Source organism: Pezoporus occidentalis, unplaced genomic scaffold (assembly GCF_034315485.1).
Source record: "Pezoporus occidentalis ecotype Australia unplaced genomic scaffold, CSIRO_AGI_Poc_V1 ctg12, whole genome shotgun sequence".
NCBI lineage: Eukaryota > Metazoa > Chordata > Aves > Psittaciformes > Psittacidae > Pezoporus > Pezoporus occidentalis.
Genome location: NW_026912994.1, coordinates 3,193,386 through 3,206,426, shown reverse-complemented (window position 1 = coordinate 3,206,426; position 13,041 = coordinate 3,193,386). Strand labels below are relative to the sequence as shown.

Sequence of the window (13,041 nt, the reverse complement as noted above, 5' to 3'; positions counted from 1 at the left end):
GAGCCAGTCTTACATGGGGTGCAAGAGTTTCCAATATCATTTTGTCAAAGAAAAGCTTAAGTTTCTGAGGACTTCTAAACTGGGTGAGAAATGCCTGTCAGTCCAAATCTGCCTGCTTTTGTAGACATTACCAGTTTTAGTGATTCTTCATGGTTCCTAGCCTCCTGAAGAAGCTATAAGCCAGGGGACATGGTGGGAGAAGCACTGGGGCAACACTCTTCTTGCAGCTCACTTAGATATAGTGGATTCTCTAGCATTGAACAATATGGACCAGTCACAAAGAAAGGGCAAAATCAGCTTGAAAGGCTGAATCAATTCCAATTATCCCTCCTAGATTTAATCCATTTCTGATCTACTTAAAGATATTTGAAGGAATTCAAAAAGATGAATCTTGGCACAAACCAAGAAAAGCTGATATGAAAAATATGAGATACCCAGAAGAAATATTGCATAAAGTCAGAACTTAACATTTAAAACTGGAATGCATTATTTTTTAAATAAAATTATACAATAAAAACTTATCTAACATGAATTAGTATAAATTCATATTACTGATAAATTATAAATATTTTATGTATTTCAGAGAACAAACAGTCAAAAAAATCACCTTTACAAGCCTCATTCTTGCCTTTCTCAAATATAAATTAAATTTTTCAAGAAGATCAGGTGCATTACATATAACTGTCACTTAAGTTTGCTAGCAACAGTCATCACATCTTTTACATACATGCATTTAATAGAAATCACTCATTTCAAGTCACGGCTGTATAACTCTGACTTTTGCATATGGAAGCATTTTCAAAATATGAAGCTGAATTTACTTAATATTCATTTGATAGTTTGATGGACTATACATTTGAAAGTCAAATGCCAATCCATTTCTTCTATAATTATATCCATGTTTTAAAAAATGTTATAGGTTATTTGCAACAGATTAAAAGAGGAACCTTCTGCTATCATTCAAGAGGAACCAATTTATTTCCTTAAACAAAAATCCACATTTCCACACTTTACCTCTGATAATACAGCTAAGCATATTGGTCTTCATTTTATCATCACCCTTGGATTTAAACACACTGAAGTTTGGAATATTTGGAACAGGGCCAAACAAAGCAACGGTATTCCTAGACCACATAGATAAATCTTACATACAATTTCAGTATGTACATGCTGAATCAACCCCTTTTCCACAACATTTAAAAACAAATATCTGTTCATATTACAATCATGATGAAGTGTCCACTTATATCTGAAAAAAATGGCAAAAATTTACATATTCATGCACAAAAAATGACAGTGAAATACTTTGGGTTAACAAGTCCAAGTATTAGACATCTGTCATGCCACAGTTAGTGATCAGGTAAGTATGACTGTTTCTAACATTCTTGCACAAACACTTAGGTATGCCGTATATATTTATAAAGGCTATCAAATACAAAGCACCTCCTCTCCAGATTAGTATTATGAATAAAACACATTGCAGCATTTTAATACACAATGTACATAAGCCCTTTCAGGCTCCAGAAGAATGAATCCTGCCACAGAACAGCAAAGACAGACACATTATTTTAGCAATGTGTTAGTAAGCTCAAACACCCTATTCATTTTTTTCTCATAACTTTCCCACTGAATCCTCAGAATTCATTTAGGCCGTATTAGAAAGGCCATTTACATGGATAACGTTGATTCCTTCCATGAGTCCCAACTTTAGTGACTTTGTCTTTCAGCTCTCACATTAGGTAACTTTACAACAAACCCAACAACAACATGCAAACAAATGGGGATGTAGTCCTTTTAAGATTTGCTACAGTAATTACATCTGCTTTTTCTATACACCTTGCTGTGTACCTGATACTTCACTGAAAATAACATGTTTTCTGTTTGAGATTTTTGCATTGGGGAGCATTAGTTTTATGGGGTTTGTATGTTTTTTTTTGTGCAGTTTGTGGTGCATAGCAGTTTTTTTTGCTTCTTATTTTTGAGGTTAAATACTTATTAATAACTCCCATTTCAGTTAAGCAAGCAAACTACCTTCCAGGTCTACAAATTGGCTATGAAGATCTTCCTTCTAAAAGTTTTGTAGAATAGGATTGCCCGGAGAAGTTGTGGATGGAAGTGTTCAAAGTTGGCATTTTTTCCTTGAGACAAGGAAAAAAAAATAGTTCTGGTTTGCATAAAAAATACATTAAAGAGTCAGAATCAAATAACAGATAGAACTGTTACTTAATTATGCATTAAACAGTTACTTAGTTTGTTCATTACCATGAATACCTAATTTTAGAGGACCAAAAGAAAACTTGAGATTGGCATGTTAAAACTAAATTTCACAATATTTAGCAGGGTTTGCACACAAAATTCATTGTTAAAATAATCACAAGGTATCAACAGTGCTGCCTGTAATACCCACCTATTCAGACAGAAGAGCTCAACGGTGACAGTCAGTGCCCACACTTCTGTATAGTAACACATATTGAGAAGCCAGCATTCACAGCATAGGTGTTTCAGGAACTTATTTTGGTCTAGGGTTGCTGCCAGTGTCGTTCAGGAGGTTGAAACAACTCCACTCCAGAAGAATTTGTATTGATGCCATTTTATCAAAATTTGAGATCTTAAAGACACTCCACACTTATAATTAGGAACAATGGAGTAACATGTCAGAACTAAAGACTAAAACATGACTGTTTCAGACTCTACAGTGGGATCAAGGAAGCAGAAGCTCCAGATTTGGAGCAGTGGAATATTCTCTTCCACATTTTCTTTCCCAAGTAATTTGCAAATTCTCGTTAGTTCTATAGCTTTCACCAAGATTCGTATAATTTATATTTCCATACTGAATTAAACAGATAACTAAAACCAGACAAAAAAGACTAGCTTTTATTAAGCCTGACTTCTGTTTTATCACATTTGTAGGTTTTGAGAAGTATCTGTATCATGCAGCCTTTCTATCAGTCTGTTCTTTTCAAGAGCCAACTTTTTCAAGGTTATAAGTTGACTTCCAAGAAGTGAAACAACAGTAAAAATTGTTGAGATCAGAAATTTTACTTTACCTGGCGTTCTAATAAAGCTAGTATGTGTTTTCACTGCATCTTATAGCATATCAAAAAAGTGCATGAAGTACACCTTTTAAATGTAATTTCAGGCTCATTATCAGCTGCCTTTGTTATCTTTTGAGCCTACTGATACTTGCTTCTGACTTCAATAGACAGCATCACTTCTGATCAATGCTATTTCTGACATGCTCCAACATGTTATGACTTAGAAAAAAATTGAAAGAATCTTTCCAAGAAAATTGAAATTGTGTTCACCCAGGTTTAGGTTGAGAAATTATTTAAACAGAGGATTTCATGTAGAAATGCTCTGTTATGTCATAAGGAGATGAATAAATAGGATAGATGTATAGCAAGAAAGGTTTTATCATGAGATTAAGAAAGTACAAATGTACTTGAAGTTCTAAGGAAGTTTCACTTCCGGTGAGGTAGGAAATAAAACTGATTCCTTTTTATGTAAAACCATACTCCTGTAGTTCTCTTGTTGGTCTTCACCTGCTATGAGATATTTGCATTAATATTTCATGTATGCAAAATACAAACATTGTGTTACCGGTGGTCAGCAATATTAATTCCAGTCACAGAAACAAAATCACAAAATTGATCTGAGACAGGCGGTGCAGCCAACATAATTAGGGTTTGATCCTCTTGTTAAAAAACAATGAGATTCCAAAGCACCCCACAGTCTTAACTAATGTCTACAGTTTCATATGGGAAGACATAATAACTACGATGGTAAATGTATTAACTTCAGTGACATCAAAGAAAGATTTTGCTAGATTAGGTTGGATTTGAGCTCAATGCCTAAAGAGCACTCAGACAAATATTATACTGCCCTTTGTATAAGTTGTAACACAGTGGTTTTAATGTTATAATTATCTGTACTGCAAGATGAACTCTGATTTTGGTACGCTCATACACGCTGCATCAACACCTCTGCAACAGAAAACATCCTTAAAATGGGAGAAAAGGTATACTAAATGCATTGCATATGAAATGCTTTTTATTTTATCATCCACACAAGTAGGGGATGAGTCAGATGTTTCAGAAACAGTCCATTTACAGCAGTAAGGAAAGCCCTCCATTTCCTGGTTCTGTTTTACTTACTGATTCCAGTAACCTAGAATGCCATGTAGAGAAAGAGAGAAGTGGGAGGCACAAATCTTTGTATGTATACTTTCACGTAAAGTACATGAAACATCCACCCAAACACAGAGAAACTTTGTCATTTATTAGTAAGAGCTTGACCAGCATCATGTCTTTTTTTTAATCATTAAACTATTTCTGTATATTTACTTTCCACTAACACCCAAAATCAATTTCCACTGTATTGCTGCCTATCTAGCAAGTTCTTCCCATTTTCTATTTGTTCATTTAAATTCACCTTTCCAGACAATATTCAATTGTGCTTATTGTGTTTCCCATCTTCCTGATTTCAGGCCATATCACTATTTTATTGTTATTTTATATTCTGATTTGTCAGGAGATTCTTCCAACAAGAATTATTTCAGTTCAAATACTACCTACAAATTCATCAGTGTATTCTCTATTTCACCAGCCAACTTCTTATGAAAGTTGGAACAGGGCTGGATACAGAAATCCCTGGGGGACCAAAACTCTTGGTCAGCAAACACAATTATAATGGTTCTTCATGTTCTTCCAAGATCTTACAATTATTTAATCTGGATTACATCTGCCAAATCGACTAATGTCATCACCGCATAGTATTAAAGTTGATATATCACAGACTACTTCCACCTTAACCACAAAAGCAGTTATACAGGTTTGATGTGCCACCTTCCTGAACCATCACTGCCAATTATTTTGTTTTCTCACCATCTTGTTATTACCTATCTGCTTACATATTGATAGTTTTCAATTTACTCCAGTCTTTACGAAGATTGAATATAGGGGCTACCTTAGAGACAATTTCCTTAGTCCTTTTGTTCTCCACTTCAGATGAATGCTGTTTGTTTTCTTGAATCTTCAAAAACCTCCTTTATCTCCCCCACTCCACCCCAAATATAATCTGTAGATAATAAAATAATGATTAATAACGCTAAAATTCCTGCTTCCTTCCTTCTTCTATGGAAGCTTTCATCAAGAAATGTAAATTTGAAATTTCTGTTACAGAAACAGAGTTTAACAACTTCTCTTTTTCACAGCTACATTTTCTTACCCTTTTTCAGAATTAAATTATACATATAATTCATCTTTTTTTCTGCATAAAGACTGCTCTTTCGGTTTTACTGGAACACAGGACCAAAAGTTTTAAATCAGATGCCCATATGAGTGTGTAATGACCAAGCCATCTTTTCTGTAGACTCATTAAACAGATTACAGACAGGGCTGAAAGGATTTGTCTGCTAAGGCACTCCCTGTTATAAAGCCCTGCTTTCAGTTGCTTGTAACTTTGCACCAAGCCTGTTTCAAGGTGTTTATAGTCTCCTTTGCAAATAATTGAACTGTTTGCCATGAAGAAATATGAATTGTGGTATTTGTTATTTTTCTTTGAAAATATAATATTCTTATTCTGGCCTCTCCTAGTCCCCATGCCTGAGCAGTCAGCACACACCTACAGCCCAAACTCCTGCAGAAATACTCTATCTCCACTGGGGCTAGGAAGATGCATAGCATAAGGGCGAGAGTGCTTTTATCCCAGTTACCTCCAGTTAACCAGTGTTCAGACTGGCCAAAATGGAAAACTTGTGAAAAATTCAGTTTTCAGGATTTCAGTTTTCTTTTATCTTCAACTATTTCTTTAAGTACAAAGAGCACAAAATACTGTTTACTAATACCTGTTCCAACACTGTTTAACTAATACCTTTTCCTTTTTAACAATGTATTAAAGGAAGTCCAGGAGCAGATCTGCAGAACCACAGACTCTTCCTCCCTGTACAATGGACAACGTTCCTGTACCTTCACAGTGGATCCCAAAGAGATTCAGTGCAACAGAACAGCATGGAGCTCCCAGACAGGAAGTATACAAATACCTGGCACTGTGCTGTATTAACAGTATGTTGACCTGAGATACCTTGCTAATTTGTATCCTCGCCAGACAGTTGTCGGGTAACATGTTTTTACACGTTTGTAAGCTAATTCAGAGATGAAACACAAAATGCTGCATTAGGGAGCAGTATACATATTGTAACACACCCAGCAGGCACTCAAGACTGTCAGAAACATGTCGTTACTACCTTCTTTAGGTAGAACTTCCCTGAGAATTATGGCTTATTGCAAATTTTCCTTGTAATTTCTTTTCTAAAACAGACCACTTAAAAGGTAAAACACAAGAAGACCAGCCTAACGAAGTTCACATAAACAGAAAAGAAACAGAAAATTATTTTGCACACTGCCTGTTATAACTCACCTACAGGGAGAGACTAGGACCCTCTAAGGTAGTTTAACCCCACTAATCTTTGTTGCCCTATTCAGGCTGTTAGTCAGATGCTGCTAGCTACCAAAGTTTAACAAGGTTCTTTGCATCAACAGGATTATATCTTGTTCTCTGCAGAATCAGATATAATGAAGTTGCTCATTAAAAATAATGAACTGCTTTAGGAATGGGCCCTGATCTACAACTTCAGACAGTGGAACATCTTATTTTCAACTGAAACATAATTAGATTCAACTGAGATCCCCAAGTTGGGATATTAGAGGTAACCACAAAAATCATACTTAATTATGAAAACCAAATACACTGACTTTCAAAGACTCTTATGCAATACCCACAGTGTTGAAACACTGGTAAATATTAGTTTAATTATTTTTTTAGGTTTTTTTTTTTAGTTTTTTTATTTTTTTTAAATTAATGGTACTTAATTGGTTATAGAACTGGTTTACAAAATTCAAGCCACTACATTTGCACCCAATTGCCTGAGGACAATTGTTTACATATTTAAAGTTAGTGACTTGAAATTCAGCAGTGTTAAGCTCAAATGACTTCCACTGACACCAATAGGAATTAAGCAAGTCTGGCACTGATAAAATCCAGGCCACTAATTTATGCACAAAACTAAAAATTACTCTTGGAGCCAAATAAAAAGTTAAAAATATTCCAGCCATAAAATAAAAGCAAAGATCCAGAGATAGTTATCAATGCAAGGAGCCAATATCCAAAGATGATGTAAACCAAGCCGGTACCCATGTCTGCCTGAGTTCAACCATGCAGCACAGCCAACAAATGACAATAATGCACATCTGAGAGTCTCTAAACTGCTGCTTATCACCACCAGCATTATGATGTCAAAAGGAATTTTCTGAGTGACAATAACATTTAAGAGCAGCTAGCTCTTAAAAGAAATGGCACAGCCTGTCGAGTTACAGCTCCTGCTGACTTCCAAACAAATCTCCATTGACATCCCCTCTGGCAGGATCTCTCTGACCAAGAGTCTCTTCCTTCCCTTTAGTAGTGGCTCCATTCACAAAAGCACACAATACTTACTTGGCATCAAACTTTTTTTGCAATGCTGCAAAGAGTTTGGAGGTTGTTTAGGGTGGTTTTAGAGAGGTGGGTTTTTATTCTGTGTGTGTATCCATTGCTTCTTTAAATATCCTGTCTCCATGCAAACTGTCAGGGCTGTATATGTCCTTAAATGCCTTAATGTGTTCTTTGAACATAACTAAATATATTTTTTTAATGCACAAAATAATGAATTAGAACAACCAAAGACAGAAGCCTATGAAATAAAAACACATAACAATAGACTACCTCTAACATCCAAGTATTTCTGTTGGGATCAGCTATCGCAGTGCATCCCTCCCACCTCCCACCCTCTCAGCTACTCTACAGTCTGACGAATACCCAACAGGCCTTGGCCTCTGTGTAACGAGTTGGGTAGTGAAGCACCCCATACCATGAACTCTTACTCAGTTAAGGAGTGAGGCACTGATCATGCCAGGGACTCCTGTCACCTCACTAAGTTAAGACACAACACACAGGAAGTAGCAATGACATGATCTTGAAATAACTCTTGACATGTAGAGAGCAGCAATATAGAAATTAGAAACAGCTTCAGCCACTATTATGCAGCCTTATGCAGCCTCCCAATTTTAAGATAACCTGCCCACTGCACAAAATAATGCGATGTAACTCTCCCAAACCACCATTTTTACAATAATTATTCCTCAGTGGTAAATAAGAAGATCTTATATAAGATCTTATAGTCTGGGTCAATAAAGTAATCTTCCTAAATATTCCTATGAACAATTAAAAGAACATTCTGTGCTCAAGTATACTGGTCATTGTTACATCCCACAGTGCCAATCTAATACAGCTAAGGATATTTAGACAAAAAGCAGCAGAAAGGCAGGAAAGCTGAAACAACTGCTTAAGACCCTTTCAATAATTTATTTTTTTTCTGTTTTGAAGATTCTCTTGCAAATATTTTAAATCTTGTAAAGTTAGCAACACATAGGTAGTTTGATATAGGGGGCAAAAATGCTAGCAAACCCTACGTACTTTTGTACATTTTAAAGGGGTGTTTTTTTTCTTTATGAAGTGGACTTTAATTATGACCTAAAAAATATACAGCAATAGAAAATGCAATTTTACCCCTCCTTAATCTTCATTTTTCAATCTTCTGCTTTTTAATCATTTGCTTCATTGACCACTTACTTGGTTAATTTCACTGAATTATTATATTGAGCTACAGAATATTATACTTTTATTGGTGAGCTTAGAAAGGTAGCTCATTATAGAATTTTAATAACTTTAAAATAGACTTTTGCTTTAGCCAGGAAGCCTTATAAAAATGTTCTACAACATTTACCACTGATTGGGTGGCAGACCTTGCTTTTTTGTAGCAATTGAAATATTAAAAATTTTTGAAATAAAAATCAGTGTATTGTTACCATCACATATATATTAATTACAACATAGAATGAAAAAGGCCTCAGGCTGTGATTCTTCTGTATCCAAAACTTTTAACTGTGCCTCAACATTTTAACATTTTCATGTCTCCATTGCTTTTACGTCAGGCTACGCCTGCCTACCTTAGCTACAGCCCAGAGTATATCAACTTACACATATACTCACCCAACTCCCAGAAAAACTGGTTGCAAAGAGTTTCCAAGGTGCCCACCAGGACCAGAGGGAGGGGATGGCAGTAGATGGTTTGGGGTCCTTGCAGCAGCACTGCACAAAGAATACAGTGGTAAAGCAGGGAAGCAGAGGGAAGCATGTGACAGGTTCCCTGGGTTTTATGGCAGAAAGATATTAAAGTAACCTGCAAGTGCTGCAAAAGGAAAGAAACTTTGGACTGCTGAAAGAAAAAGCAAAATCTGGGAGGAAAAAAGATCAAATGAAAGACCTTGGAAGAAGATAAAAGATTGACAGTGATTTAGGAAGAGAGACTACTCTGTCTTCCTTCGCAAGGAAGTAAAGAGAGCTTCAGGCTACACAAGCAAACAACCCTTTATGCTACAGGCAGTAGGGAAATATGGTATCTGAAGGGGAAAAAAAAAAAAAAAAAACAAGGGGAAAATAACCAGAAAAGTTCTTAGAGAACTTTTTCTCTGCAATAATGGAGAAGCCTTCATGGAGTTTCCTCTCTTGCCTTTTAGTTGGAGCAAGACTCTGGTAGAGAAAGCACACAAGAGAAAATAAAAGAACCAGCAGCACTTAAAGAGACACAGAACCTGCAGATTCTTTCCTTTTCCCACTCTTACCAATATAGGTATTTGGCAAGAGGACAAAAATTAAGGATTCAGTCAGTATGTTCACTTCCAGTAGGCAGCTGTAGAACTAGCATGCACTGAGTTTACACAATCATAAACTCAAGAATTGTATCTGTAGCTGAGCGAGGACACAAACCTGCACACCCACACTCTTCACTGCTCTCACAAATGAAGTCCAAGGCTCCAACTATCATTTGTTTCTACTGCAGCAACCCTAAGGTACTGTATCACCAGCAAAATTATAACCTGCCAAGAAACAGACTAACAATCTTGATAGCTTAACGCCTTCCTTTCAATAAATTGTTAGCCACCTCTAAATTGTTTGATACCCAAAGATTAAATACTTACCTACAAGCGAGCAACTTGCTCATCTCCAAATTCACCATGAGTTGAGTTTGTCATTATCCCCAATTCACAAACTGCAGTTCATGTTACCCTTTGAGGTCCATTTTACAATTATTTTTTTTTTATGCAGCTATAAGGTTTTGCTATTACAAAAACATGAAACTAATGATAACCAAATACAGAGGCTACAGAATAACTGCAACATGAAATGCCTGTGTGTGTATTTTAAAGTCTGTATCATAATATACATCACACACTAGCTGTCTGTAATGAGCAGCTATTAAGAAAAACAGCACCAGATGAGATTGTAAATAACAGTTACAGTTCACATTAAGACCAAATATTCCAAACATTATTGTTAAATAAAACATATTTCTCAAAAAAAGATGACTACTTGGTTTTTAATTTTGCATTTAGTTTTTCCTAGTCCAAAGAGAAGTGAAGGAGCTACAATTACATTTTAACGCGGCTTTTCTTTTTGGCAGACAAACTCCCCAGATATTAGAAAACAAAGTCCTAAAAATTTAGAACATCTTCAAGCAGAAAAGAATAAAGGGGAATTTACAAGATGCAATAAAGCACAGTGCAAACATCCCAACAGGAGTTCCACTTATTACAGTATGACCATGCAACTCAGTCCAGTACTGTGTTATTAGCTCAAGACCTGAAGGCTATATAACTATGTTTTTTCTTAGTATTACGCTTAAGGTATTAGCCCACCTCTCAGCAGGATTTAGGAGCTCAGTCACAGCTTCACTCTGACTGATTTCGACTCGAAAGTTGTATTAATAGCTAGCTCAGAAATCTATGCACTGCACTCCAAAACACAGCATGGACAAGCCTGAAGTTTGGGATCTTTTGAAAAGCAGCAGCCCTGGGCTGCTTCTGCTTCCAGCATCTTCAGTGAGAGCAGGCTCAAGCCAATGCAGAACAGTGCCACGCTCCTAAACCTAAAACTTCAGGTCAGGCCTTTCCACTGAGGGGAAAAAAAAAATTCAAAAAGAAAACCCACAATACTACCCCAGCCAAAACCAGGACACCATCCAACATGAGCCTTTCATGGGAATCATGACTTGTTTCCAGAGAGACTGAAACACAAAATTTGCTTTCACTAGTTAGTTATCATAATTATATTTAAATGCAGTTACCGTTAAAAAAAAAAAAACAACTCTTAAACAGGAAGAACTCTTACATTTATATAAATATACAAGCCTTATCACAGACCTGACAAAAGCAGTACTAAGCCAGCAGCTTTCTTGTAACCAGGAAATAAAATACCAAGGCATCCCTCAATACTGTAGCATTCAGGTAGATTTCAGGTTAAATCTTAAGGAGATGAAGTGTCTCCTTTCCTCTGAAACCACAGCAAATATCATCATCCACATGGAACTCATCTAACTAAGTGCTAACAACTGTCAGAAGAACAGTCAAACAGGATTTTCACCAAAAACAAATTCAGATTTGACCATGTTTGCTCTACTCAGATTCTTTTATAGTACATAGGTATCTTCGTTAAAAGCACTCACTAGTAGGGATCTTATCCATGCACAGTTACACCTATCAGTGGGAAACCAGATTTTAAAAGGTGCTGCTAACAGTAGAGCACAGGAGATAAGAGCACTCAACCACCTGAAGGTTCAAGTACATGTCAGGATTCCTGACATGAGATAGAGCCACCCTCTGAAGTGACACAGAACTGAGGGAAAAAAATACTTGGATCTTTTGAATGGGTTGGCAATTCATTGACTTTTCACAAGCCTGACTCATTTGTGTGCACATTGTTTTATTAAAGCAGCCAGATCTCTGCAATCATTATATAAAACTTCATGCTGTTGCTCAGCTGCTTGGCAAATGTAAAAGCATTTGCAGCCGTAGCACATTCTGACAGGGATAGCCTCTTCTTCCTAGAATTTTCTCACTAACACAGCTGTGACACCTATGCACTGAACAGCAGAGACAATTTAGAAACCCAAAGGATACACTGAACAGTGGTGTATTCAGTGGCCTCTAACTCTGTACTGTCTGCTGAGATCATATCTAATCTACAGATATTCCCTTGGCAATATAGCTGTGTGAGAGCGGCCACTTAGTCCAAGCCCTGCTGTCATATCCATGCGGTTTCTAACAGTCCATAGTGGCAGAGTTTACACAGCCTGCTTTACTATCCTCTTTGCTGACAAAGTTTTTCAGGCCATCAAATCTAAGTATCCCACACCTAAAATTAATCTCATTACCCTCCGTCACATCCGCATACACAGTATGCATCTTATTTCTTTTCCATGTTACATGTCTTAGGACTGGAGATGTGTCTTGCTTCACTTCATGGCTTGCAAAACTCGTAGTTGTTGGCCTCATCAGAATTCTTCATTACCTTCTCTTTCAGGAAATGTGATGCTCACAACTGGACGCAGTCTTCTACCACTGCTGAATATAGCAAGAACCCTCCATGCGTCCTATCTAGTACATACCAACTTACATATTATATTATGCAACATCCACAAGGACTTAGGCATGGAATTATTTAAATGTCTGTCCTCCAAAGCAGAGGCTCAAATCTATTCTCAAACAATGACAGCAAAATGTTATTAATGGCTTGTTGCACTAGTTCAGAGGTTCATTATCACAAAGGCTTACCCTATATTGCTATTAATCTGTGCCTTCTGTCATTATCAAGACTAGTAATTGTCAATCCACACTAAAAAATAAAAAAATTTAAAAAAAAATCAGTATTTTAACATAAGGCACATTTGGAGCAGCATGTAGATTTGTTAACCTAGCAAAGTATTACAAAAGAAATGTTTAAGGGAACCACTCGTATTCTTAAAGTCAGGCATGTGTATAAAGCATTTGTTAGGATGATAGCAGAAATTTTCAAGAGGCCGAGTGCATTCCTACATTTGTTAATGTCACTCTGTGCCTCTGACAAGATGCTGAGGAACACCACCAGCTGAGTCACAGTACTTTCAGTGGC

At 36.5% G+C, this 13,041-nt stretch overlaps 1 protein-coding gene and 1 long non-coding RNA gene across 3 annotated transcripts in view; both read right to left on the bottom strand.

Annotated features, from left to right (window-relative positions):
* DPP10 (dipeptidyl peptidase like 10) overlaps positions 1-13,041 on the bottom strand; it is a 568,807-nt gene that overhangs the window by 480,884 nt on the left and 74,882 nt on the right. The gene's annotated exons all lie outside the window — the stretch shown is intronic.
* Positions 1,015-13,041, bottom strand: part of LOC134157400 (uncharacterized) — a 51,625-nt gene continuing 39,598 nt past the window's right edge. The window contains exons 2-5 of one of the 2 annotated variants that reach the window (XR_009962313.1): positions 9,862-9,939; positions 9,085-9,183; positions 5,872-5,940; positions 1,015-1,535 (exon numbers count right to left, since the gene is read on the bottom strand). This is a non-coding gene — a long non-coding RNA (uncharacterized LOC134157400). The remainder of the gene's footprint in view (positions 1,536-5,871; positions 5,941-9,084; positions 9,184-9,861; positions 9,940-13,041) is intronic. The other variant, XR_009962312.1, reaches the window with a different exon arrangement.